The sequence below is a fragment of the Prosopis cineraria genome, unplaced genomic scaffold (assembly GCF_029017545.1).
Source record: "Prosopis cineraria cultivar Desert tree isolate PC_DT_omini unplaced genomic scaffold, ASM2901754v1 PC796, whole genome shotgun sequence".
NCBI lineage: Eukaryota > Viridiplantae > Streptophyta > Magnoliopsida > Fabales > Fabaceae > Prosopis > Prosopis cineraria.
This window is the reverse complement of record NW_026556121.1, coordinates 16042-23919: the sequence shown is the minus strand read 5'-3', so window position 1 is coordinate 23919 and position 7878 is coordinate 16042. Positions and strand designations below refer to the sequence as shown.

Below are 7878 nucleotides of genomic sequence, written 5' to 3'. Positions count from 1 at the left end.
CTTTTTGACATTCCAAACTTTCAAAAAAAATGTTATTATCCTGTGCTCGCTATTTTAATCATATCTCTTTTGTGTAAACCAAAATGTCACACATGATCAAAATACTCTGTTAAACATTTTGAAATACTCTAGAAAAAAATTGTGCACTCAAAGTCTTTAAGCAACCTAACATGATATTATATTTATAGAACTCAAATATGAGTTTTATAATAACTTTTCCCAATCAAACTTATTTAATATTTCCAAAACATATGATGTGTTATTCAGTATTAGAAATAGAATCTCAACTAAATAAAAGATAATATTAATTATCCAAAACAATTAAGTTAGAATTTAAGATTTCAGATGGTTAGTTATTAGTTTAGCCATATCTAATATTAATGGTCAACTAAATATTTATTTATGTATTTAAGGTAAAATAACAAGATAGGGAAAATTAAGTATACGCCTTACCCGCGAATTATAAAAAATGCAGCCAAGTTTGTTGTAATTTGTAATGAGGGTGCAAATATTAAAAAAAAAACCAAATTAGCACAGAAAAAATGAGGTCTCTATGGGTCGTGGTTGAAGCAAGAAGAGGTTGGGGCGACGGAAAACCAAAGGAAGTCGGCCAAGCCATACGAATTATGCCTCCCTTCTTCTCCAAAATCTCCGAGGATCGAGGTATTGTAGCGTTTTATTTGGCAATCTTGTGTTTGTCCATTCGGTGTCTGATATTAATTTGTTAGGGCTGATCATTTTGTTTAGATCAGTTACGGGACTGGCCTTTGGATTATAACAATTTTTGCTATTCGACTAATTGCTGCATAAACAAATAGGATCAAGAGGCAAAGTAAGAACGAGCACCCTGACTGATGCCATGATTGTTGTCCAATGTGTTTGAACCTAGAAAAGAAACAATAAAAAGAGGAGGATGAAGAAGAGGATGACCAAAAGGCTGAAAAAGAGGAGGATGACCAAAGAGCATGGCTTTGTTGGAACAGGACGAACCAGAGACAAAGAACACAAAGAACTTAGCTTTAGCAAGCACGTAAGATATTGGTTAGTCCCATAAACATTTAACCAGTTTCATCCTCCCACATGGATCACCTTTTGGGAGCCCTTTTTCTTCTTTTTAAATTTTTGTAGTTTGAGGATGAACTTTGAAAACATAGAAACTTAATTATAGGAGTGAAAAGATAAAATTTAAAATATAGGGACTTATTGAGAATCAATGTAAAATATAGGGATTAAATGGTTAACTGTTTCCACATCAGAATGATCAACAATTTAATCATTTAAAGTATGTTCTCCTTATTAGTTGAACGTGTTTAGTATTTGAGTATTGGAAATATTATTAAAGCTAGTGTCTTGTAACTGAAACTTTAGGCATAATTCTTGGAATATCCTAAAAGACTGAAAGACAAATATTATTAATAGAGTTATTGTTACAGAACACAAAATGCCTAAAAGACACACCAAGGGATTTGGCTCAATTTTCTCCACCAATACACAGCAAGCCTGGTCATTGGGCTCCTTCACCTTGAATGGTTTAACAAATATACAGTATCATGCAACCAGATGGAGAAATAAAAAGACTAGTTTTGAACGGGACAAATTTCCAAATCCTAACTAAAAGAAGAACCATAGTGCTGAAGTGCCATAGAAACTGAGCTCCTAATCCCGTTGCTTGATAGATGATAAATGGTGTTTTATTCAGTTTTCATTCATAACTAAATAACCAGCCTAACCAGTTAACTACCCTCAAAATAAAAAAGATATCTTCAATCAATTGGACTGGCATAAAGCTGCTTAGTTCAACATAAAATAAAGCTTCTTCAATTTAGAATCAAATTCTATAAAATCAGCATCAAGGAGATGGATATAAACTATCAGAAAAGGATCAAACCCGCAGACAAAGGTACTGCAGATACATATTCATGAAATGGGTATTTTCGTCTCAGACCCAGTATGAAAGCACCCATTATCATCGGAAGAACCTTATGTTTTAACACACACATATATAACTCAATGCTTTGACTATTTGCACATTTGAATTTTTTCATGCATGACTGTACTATCAACTGTGCTCCAATGGATCACTCACCCACCTATTGCAACCAAATATCACAAACACAATTTAGAAATAAGTTAATGTGCTGGAATATGTTTGAAACATTTCTTTCTGATTCTCATATATAGCTTCAGCAATGTAGTACTCGATCATAATTCAACCATCTTTTTCACAATGAAGAGGTAAAGATCCATATAAACTAAATTGGTCAAGAGTTCACATAAGCATACAATAAATGTTCCCAGCTTGTCTAATAAAGGTTATGTTTGTCGGGTCGAACTAAAAGACGCCTCACAAGAAATGTCAAATGCATAATACTATAAAGAAGTTCGACTTTTAGGCATCCAAACATGATTATGGGTACCAATACCACAGAACATAAGGTAGTAAAAATCCACCTTTTGCTATCGAAGTATATAATGTAGAAGCCACTGCAATATGCCAACATCATGAATGATATGGCTAAGCAAAGAGTCAGCAATCCAGTCATCAGCTTTCTAGGTAGAGATTTGTGAAAATCATGTTCCTCATATCTTGAAGTGAGGACAGACAAAAAAGCCACAAATGATATTAAACTTGAGACCAATGCAAGAGCATTAGATATTGCAAATGTAAGACTTGTTGGATTACTTGCATACTCTGTTATGTCGAATGCAATCGAGAACATTCCACTCGCAATGAGTGATGAAACCAGCATACAAGAACTTGCAGTGAATTTCATCCAATCCGCTGCATGTTGTCGTAATTTAGCATGCTCTCTACTGAATAATTGTTGAGGAGTTAGGCCTTCCAAATTTCTCTTCTCAATATGTGAGGGCAACATAATCTTCTTCACCTCCTGCCATATTAAAATGTTATTTAGAAAACATTAATGCATAGATATAAATTAAAGCAAATACATATATCTAATATTGAAGATTTTGTGATTTCAAATTGCTTGAATCCACATTTTTGAAAAGGATGCTAGAAAATCTAAAATTAATCACCGAAAGCACATAAGGGCAAACTACCTCAAACCATACTAGCTCACATATCATTTCAAATGCTGCGCTTGTCACCAACTCAAATCTATTTGATGGTGTTACTTTTGCGGCAAGATGCAATATGTTATTCCCATCTTCTATATCGGTAAGTGTCAATATGACATCTTTGATTGGACCAATGTCATGATAAGGTTCATGATTTTTGGATGTCGATATAGCACTGCGATATGAATTATCGTTCTATTTCTATTGTCCACCTCCCAAATCAAATCTGGATACTTCTTCAAGAGCACAACTAAAAACTCAAAATTTCCAACTTCAGCAGCACCAAACAATGGTCCTTTGATTATTTCTTGTATATCTACCCCAGAGTCAACAGTATGCAGAATCAAATTCCACAGCTTACCAACCAATTGAAGAGCTTTAGTCTGCTTCATACCTGAATCATACATATAATTAAACAAAAAGAAACCAAAAGCTGAATAAGAAAAAAATACAGCACCCAAGTTCATTCCCTTCATCAATTATTGAGTCAATAAATTAAATTGGTAATTACAAAATTTTAGCTACTGCAATTAGCATTACACTGTAGATAAAGTAAAAATATTAAATGCTTAAAAATATTACCACTAAAACTTGAAGTCTTCTTAGCTAAGACATGCAAGCCTGTCTCATCCTTTTCATCTTTTGCAAGAGCTAAACCTTCCATATTATTTAATAAATCCAATGCTATACCTATAAATTTTTTAAAATTGTCAGAAATCAGAATTGATAATACCAAAAAAAAAAAGTTATCAGTATAATATGAAATATAGAGATATATAAATGGATATCAACATCAAAGACTTAAAAAATAAACTGTCCACTTGAAATTGAAAATTATGTCATGCTTGCATTAAAATAAAAATGTCATATTACACTACCATTCAATTTTATTTTTTTCAGCTTCGTAGCTTTTTTTAAAATATTAAAAATATATTACATAACATTTACCAAAAATGAGTACATCACCAATAGTCTTTAAAAATCACAATAGTCTTTAAAAAAGACAATTAATATTACCTTATATTCTTTTTCTAATTGTCATGATTATCTTTTAAAAAATTAAATAAATAAATTGAAATTTTAAATAATATCATTTAAATAAGATACACGACACAATTTTGATAGAATATAAATATAATTATGAATTTAACGCACAACAATTCATGTGTTAAGGATAATAAACTTACCAACGATATCATTTTGAATGCAGATGAAGAATAACTTCCTCCGATCGACATCTTCAAGTGTTTGTTTAGTCTTGTTATATAGATATGATGTCATTTGACGTTTTCCTTGTATAGCCGCAATATGAAGAGGAGTCAAACCTTCTCTATTTCTAATTCCAGGCAGGGAAGGAGTTTTTTGCAACATAATCTCAACCATCTTTATGTTTCCTACTCCAGCAGCTAAGCAAAGGGCAGTGTTTCCCTCAGAATCTTGTAATGCTAAATCATCTTCATTCAAATAATTTAAGAGTTGCTTTACAAAATGAAAATGATTAGCTCCTGCTGCCAGATGCAACATTGTTGGGTGTCCTTTGGCAATGCCGGCATTTACCAACATCCTTTGATGCAACAAAAAGGGCTGTGCATTTTCCCAATCTCCTTCAATGCATACTTCATCAAGGGCACACAAGTTTTGAGGTATATCTTTCTTGCATCCCCTAAAACAAAGTTAAACATTTTAGCTTTTGATGTAAGAAGGAAAAAGATTTAATCTATCTTATATATTAAATTAAAGGGTTAAGGGTCATTTTGATCCATGAACTATACATGAAAGTTTACAAAATGATTATAAACTTAATTAAGGGTTAATTTTATCCTTAATTAGCCTCAAAATCTTACTTCCTCCGTGCCCCTGTTGTTAATTATTTGTTAGTGGGGCCTGATCCATATTTGTTTATTATTTTTTTACACCTTGCCCCTCTCTCTCTCATCCACCTCTCTTCTCTCTCTCCTCCTCCTCACTCTCTCCCTCTCTCCTCTCTTCCCCACTCTCTCAACGTCACAATATGAGCTCCAGTTCGTAGTTCCCTTCACCAGCGCCGTCCTCAACATCATCAGCTACTTCCTCCATCATGCTCACGCTCTCACTGTCGTCATCAGCTAAGCTAAACCCGAGCTCTTGTTTGTTGATTGTGCCTCAAGCAAGCAGGTCCTCGATGCCATGTCCATGATTCCTCTATATGTACAAGGGGCGATAAGAGTTTCCCTCCACCATTAAGATTTCTCTATGCCTTCGACCCCCCTCTCTCTTCAAAGTGCATCTACAGAATGCTTGTCCTCTACCCATCACCACCCTCAAGCTCTCTCTCCATGCTTCACCAGAGTGCATCTATCACCAACAACAACATCATCTACATGAGGACGTAGAAAGCTTGTCCCTGCCATGCAACTAAACCTGGGATGCATAAGGCGTCCCTATATCAAGAGGCTTGACTCGTGGGTTTCTGGGCATGAGAGAGAGAGAGGGAGGGAGAGACAAGTTAGAAGATGAAGGAGAAGAATTCGAAGGAGACGAGTTCGGAGGAGACAAGCTTGGTTCAAGCTTGACTCATCAGTGTTCAACCCACTTGAAGCAAAATAAAGCAGAAGAAGCAAACTAGAAATAAAGTTCTCGATCCTCTCTAGTCTCTATCAATCTATCAGCCAAATCATCATGAACCCAATGAGGTCATCACTCCTAACAGAGTCGAGCGAACCTTATTAGCCCTCTCCTCTCTCGCCTCTTTCTCCTCCCTCACATTCTCTCGCTCCCCACCACCCAAGTTGCTTGCTTCAGAACCAGAGCAAGAAAGTTTCGAGGACGACAAGTATGGCACTGTGTGGGCGGTTTAGGGTTGTGTTTGAGCTTAGGTGGGGCCATGGTTCCGACACTCATCATCACCGTCAACAGCTTCTGTCTTCTCGACACTCCGAACTCCATGATCCACTGCGAAGATCACGAAGGAGCAAGGGCGAGTCTTGAGAAGATGTATGCATGCATGAAAGAGGAGGAGAGAGAGAACTCCGCCACCATCAACCCCTCCTCTTGATGTCCATCTGTGATGCCTCTCAAAAGGAGTCATAGTCGGAGTTTTCGTCGAACGGGATGATGAAGTTGTGGAGACGAAGGTAGCCTCCGGTACCCATAGTTGCAAGATTCAAGCTTAGGTAGGAGAAGTAGGAGCAATAGAAGGTGGCTAGCTAGTTTATCTATCTGCCTAGTGCAAGGAGGCGCCAGTACTATCTTCGTTATTGTTGTAATCAGTGGAAGCACCAGCAGGGCCCGAAGAGGCTGAGGAAGGACCAACAAGTGCACCGTTGCTGGCTCCCGAAGCAGTGTAAGGCAGCAACAAAGGAAACGAGTTAAATTAACTTGGTGTTGCTCACCCTGGTTTAGTCTGGTTTGGCGGTGCTAGAGGAAGACAAAGAAGAGGGAGAGGGAGAGGGAGGAGACAGAAAAATATTTTTTATATATAAAAATGTTAAAAATAAATTATAGGACCCACTATTAAATATTTTATAATAAAAAATATTAAAAAATTCTAATGTCAGGGTACAAGATCAATTTTCTAAAGTTGAGAGACAAAATTAACTTCATATTGAATTTAAGATTATTTGTACACTTTTATTTATAGGAATAAAAATAATTTTTAACCCAAAATCAAAAGCACTTTATTACTTTATGATTTTTTTCCCATAATATAGAACACAAACAATTTTTCTTTTGAAAGACTAACGTACTTAATATTATTATGGAAAACCAAGTATATTTTTAAAATTTACAGTAAGAATTTAAAGAAGACGCGTTTTAGCAAAATCTTTAACAAATTAGGCGAGCGTGTGACTGTGTGAGAAATAAGATCCCATATTCTTCCCTCTTTTGTTTCCACTACTAAGCAGATAGATGTTCATTGCCATATAAACTCAAAGAATATAGTGAATAAATAAATAAAGACTTCTGTATATATAGCAATACAATACAAGATTCCAGAACACGCAAACTTTAAACTTGGAAATTAAAATTTAAGTAAAATTTATGTGCAATCACAAAATAATACGAGACGTATAAGTTATTTGAAATTGTGGAGAAAGGGAAGGGTTACTTGTATCTTCCAAAAGAAGAGAGGAAGGCATCCGCAATGCTTGTGAAACGTGCCTCTGGCTCTGCTCCTGAGTTTGTGGAGAATTTGTCGGACCCAAAATTGAACTTGCTTCCATTACAATGAGAATAGCAACCTCCTCTTGCTTGTATTTGCTGCGAAAACATGAATATTAAACATCTGTATTGATTTAATATTATTGGAACTGATTTAATGAGCAAAGGGATCTATGTAATATCAGTTTCAAAGAAATTAAACTCTGTTCAAGCTAACATGTGGAGTAAGAGGACTTGCTAAGTACAAAAGAGACTCTGCGTGCTCATGGGCACTACAGACCAGTGCAGGAAATTCGGGAATTGGAACTACTTTTTGAACATCACAAGCACGTATACTGATGATCAAGAATATGATATATATTCACTTTAATTTGCCATGCAGGACCATATTCCTGAAAGCAAATTTATTGTGATGACCGAAAATCATTCCTCTATAAAATCCAAATAAAGCATTTGGATACAATCTAAGCTCAAGAGCGTTATTTCACAGCTTATATTCATAAACTCAAGGCAAAAAGAAAGTCAACATCAAGTTTGTTGTAAACTGCAGCCTAATTTATACTGGAGAAAAAACAACCACCTAATAATATCGACATCCTATCACCATCAAACACCATCAAACAACAAGGGTGTGGATGATCATAGATATATAAAACA

The 7878-nt window shown here is 35.3% G+C and overlaps 1 long non-coding RNA gene across 1 annotated transcript; it reads left to right on the top strand.

The window, feature by feature from the left end:
• The first annotated feature begins 563 nt into the window (after positions 1 to 563).
• LOC129298396 (uncharacterized) lies at positions 564 to 4400 on the top strand. The gene is made up of 3 exons (XR_008590346.1): positions 564 to 663; positions 819 to 1041; positions 4292 to 4400. It is a non-coding gene; the product is annotated as an uncharacterized LOC129298396 (long non-coding RNA).
• Positions 4401 to 7878: the final 3478 nt, after the last annotated feature.